The sequence below is a fragment of the Octopus bimaculoides genome, chromosome 4 (assembly GCF_001194135.2).
Source record: "Octopus bimaculoides isolate UCB-OBI-ISO-001 chromosome 4, ASM119413v2, whole genome shotgun sequence".
Lineage (NCBI taxonomy): Eukaryota > Metazoa > Mollusca > Cephalopoda > Octopoda > Octopodidae > Octopus > Octopus bimaculoides.
In genome coordinates, this window is record NC_068984.1 from 85,251,315 (window position 1) to 85,256,206 (window position 4,892).

Here is a 4,892-nt window from a genome sequence, read left to right on the forward strand (position 1 = left end):
ATATGTATGTATATATATATATATATATATATATATATATATACATACATGCGTGTACGTGTGTATGTGCGCTGCATATGCCTATACATATGACCATGTCAGTGTGTGTAAGTGAATGTGTATTTTTGAATTTGTAAGCAAATAAGTAATAAACATCTACACATAAGCTCACATACACATTTACACCACCACACAAACGTACATACAAATACATGTATACACCCTACACACATTTACTATGTTATCATTAATTATATTCAGTAGCTCTTTCGTCTCTCCGTTTATTTATACGACTCCTAGCTGTGATTTATCTCATACAGTTTTTATAATCTAAGAACATACCCATAAGGCCTTGCACTTCTGTCAGCAAAGATATATAACAGCTGGATTATTTATACAATATCCTTTATTTCCAATTTATATTTTTCTTATCAACATCAAAACATTACATCTTTTTATATCATGTTCGGATATTGGTCTCAACTGAAATGTTGGAAACAAACTTTTCTCTCCAATCTACATATATGTTTCAACTTTGATCCTCTCTTACTCCGCCTCTCTGTACCAATTAACCGTTTGATAGATAGATAGATAGATAGATAGATAGACAGACAGGGACAGACAGACGGACGGACGGACGGACGGATGGACAGACAGACGGACGGACGGACAGACAGACGGACGGACAGACAGACAGACAGACAGACAGACAGACAGACAGATAGATAGATAGATAGATAGATAGATAGATAGATAGATAGATAGATGTGCATAAACGAACGAAAAGACTGTCCCAGTAATAGTAAGTGTAACAATCTAGTATAGAGAAATAACTACAGAGAGGCATGTTATGATGATTAACCAAACTGCACACCTCACTAAAAGCATAACACAAATACTAACATATACATCTATTACACATGACACTTAGCATTATGAAACACATGAGCAAGCACATACTTAAAAACAACGTATAATAGTAGTGAAATATGAGTAAACATTAGTAGTGTCATTTAGTCTGTCGAGCTTGAAAGCAAAATCCAGGGTGTGCTAGGTACTAGTCAGGAAAACGATGTTCGCGGACGACGCAGCACTGGCAGCGCACTCTGAAGAGCAAATGTAGCACCCCGTGGACAAACTTTCAAAAGCCCGTCAGGAATTCAGTCTGACTATCAGTCTGAAGAAGCCCCAAGTAATAGGCCAAAGTGTCAAGCACCCTACTCTCATTGCCATCAGCAACTATAAGCTGGAGGTGATCCATCAATTCACCTATCTCGGTTCTACCATCGCTGATGACATTTCCCTGGACCCTGAGATCAACAGGCGAATCGAACAAGCATCCTCCACATTTGCCAAGCTCACAAAGAAAGTCTGGAAAAACAAACAAACAAAAAAAACTGAATGCAAACAGTAAGATTGTTGTCTATAAGGTGTGCATCCTTAGTACGCTACTTTACGGCAGTGACACGCGAAGCCTCTACTCCAGACAGGAACGGCGTCTCAACGTCTTTCACTTTTGCAATTTAAGACGCATTTTAGTTATCGAGTTGACCAACCACATCACCAACACCGAAGTCCTCAACTGAGCCTAGATACCCAGCATACTCACCCTGCTCCAGCAGCTTCGTTTGCGCTGGCTCGGTCCTGTACATCGCATGCCAGACGGAAGGATCCAAAAAGACCTCCAGTATGGGGAATTGGCCACCGGCATAAGAGTACGAGAACGACCTCATCTTCGCTTCAAGGACGTCTGTAAGAGGGATGTGAAATCACTTGATCTGGACGTCCTGAGATGGGAGGAGGTTGCAAATGATCGTCCACACTGGAGTCAAATACTGCGAAAGGGGATTAAGAGAGCGGAACAAAAACAGGAACTCGCCACCAAAGAAAAGCACACTCGACTGGAGGAAAATTCAGTGGCGCCGGCAGAGAGCTCTTTCAAATGCAGTCGCTGTATGCATGACTGCCACTCCCATGCGAGCCTCCACAGCCACAAAAGACGCTGCACCACCATCAGCAGCTGACACGATTTCCTTGGGCGCAGATCCATATCCTCTCGAAATCGACGGATGCCTACTATCGAAACATAGAGATCTAGAGATAGAAATTAGCAAAATGTGAGAATGAAAACCAGAAATAATTCTTACATTACTAGGTGATCTGAAAATAATTTTTTAAATGAATAAAAAATACAGCCGAATACATAAAGAAAATTCCAGTACTTGGATATACACCTAAAATAATAGACATTGCACACATGCTTAATAGAGGATTTTCATTCTAATAGAAAATAACAAATTACTACATGTACACAAAGTGTACGGGTCTGCATTTAGTTGTGCAGTAAAAAGCGTGCAATAAAATTAAGAATCTCCTTAAAAACCTATGTACTAATCTGCTCGTTATACTTTAGTTAGTTAGAGGGGTGGAGCTGGATGTGCAAGGGGGGAGTAAGAGTGAGAGAGAGGTAAGTGTGAGTGATGAAGAAAGAAGTAGAGAAAGGTGTATAAGCCCAAGTGCGCCACGTGGTTAGTTGAAAGAAGAGGTGAAGAGCGAGAGAAAAAGACCGTGAGAGAAAAGAGGGAGAGAGAAGTGTTAATTATGTGCTGTAGGGTGGGGCGAGAAAGGTAATGAGAAAGAGATATGTTTAGGATGCAATATTTAGCAGACGGTGAAGTTCTGTTGGTGAGCTTAAAGAAAGGCAAATAGAGAGAGATGGACTGGGGAGGCAGCTACATTAAGAGCGTGTGGTATTTGTGTGTGTGAGAGAGAGGGGAAATGAGGGAGAGATGGAGGAGAAGGAGGTAGAGAGAGGAAGGGAGGGAGGGATAGAGAAAGAGAGAGGGGGGAGATAGTTTGTATTGTCTAAGTAGAGATACATCAACAGTAAGAAAAAGTAGATATCAACAAACAGCTGAACTGAACTGAAAGGAAATGAGTTTTGTTACTGATGGTAATGTGTTGAGAGTGAAATGTATTTTTTCTTGAAGTAAATCTATAATATTATTCTTCTGCTTGTTCTTTGACACTTCACGCTTTAGTTTGTTAGAGAGAAGGAGGAGGTGAAGAGAAAGAGAGAGAGGGAGAGAAAGGAAGAAGGAATGTGAGAGTGAGAGAGTAGAAAGCCAACCGATGCACTATGCTGGCACTTAAGTGGTTAGTGGAAGTGAGAGGCGATAAAGAGGTAGAGAGAAAGAGAGAAATCTAAAGTTTTTAGTAGAGGGAAATTTTAAGATCATATAATATATTATTGACTGGAAGTGAAATAATAATAATAATAATAATAATAATAATAATAATAATAATAATAATAATAATAATAATAATAATAATAATAATAATAATAATAATAATAATAACAACAATAACAATAACAATAACAATAACAACAACACCAATAATAATAATAATGATAATAATAATAATAATAATAATAATAATAATAATAATAATAATAATAATCACATTTTCTTTCTTAAATAGCTTCTCTTATTCATTTTCGTTCCGTGGAATTTCCTCGGATCCCGCTAGTATGATTAATAATTTAAGTAAAATAAGGCGGTGAGCTAGCTGAATCGTTAGCACGCCGGACAAAACGCTTAGCAGCATTTCCACTGTCCTTATGTTCTGAGCTCAAATTGCACCGAGGTCCACTTCGCCTTTCATCCTTTAAATGTCAATAAAATAAATATCAGTTGAACACTGGGGCCAATACAATCGATTTACCCCCTCCACCTAAATTGCTGACCTTGTGCCAAAATTTGAAACCAATAATTTAAATAAAATTCGAAAGCAGACAGGATTCTTATACGACAAACTATGCATAAAGCATCTTCTCTGCAGGGATGATTTATAACTACAAATAAGAAACACGCCCCACTCCAGCTGGAGAACATACTGAACCAACAGATGGATTCAGTAATGATATGAAAATAATTATGCGATTAAGTAACTGTCAAATATCTCCTGAAACAATGGGAAAATTAATTAAAACTGAAACTGAAGTTATGGTTATATCCCTAAATAATAATAATAATAAAAAGAATAAGCTTAAAACAGAATAGCCTATAAAAGTACTTAGGTGTAGCTGAAACTGATACGATACCGTACAGGAAAAATAGGAAAACTAGAAAAGAATAAAATGAAAGAGTCAATCAAGAAACATACGAACTTAGTGCCATAAATAAGATAAATATGAATAATATGGTAATCCCAGTGATAAACTAAACTTTCATATAATAGATTGGAAGTTAAGTGAACTGTATAAGTCAGATAGGAAAAACAGCAAAACCTCTCTCACAGCTTTCTGAATGCATCATTTTAAAGCTGATAATGATATGGTATACCTACCACACGCACACAGAAAGGAAAAAAAGCTTTATATTTCTAGTGAACTATACACAATAGCCACTATGTGTCTTGAAAAATACTTATAAACTAGAAAGAGGTAGACTGATTAGTATAATAAGAATGTATTAAAAAATCTAAAGAGGAAAAAAGGAAATTTTTTAATTGCCTTTAAGGCCGCAACTCACAGGCTGGAACTAATAAAAGAGTAAACATGGAATAAAGTGCAAAATAGAATCACTTGGAGGGAAGCGTTTTGGATGAAGACAAAACAATAGAAAACGCAAAAGAATTGAATATAAAAGGGAATCTTCAAAGGATATTAAATACTAAATGGAGAGAACTAACCTCGCCATGGTCAGTTTCCTGCAAGACTAGACAGGAAAGATATGAGCCATTACATACATACACACACACACACATATATATATATATATATATATATATATATATTCGCCATGATAGATCGCTAGCCACTATATATACATCCATCCATCCATCCATCCATCCATCCATCCATCCATACATACATACATACATACATA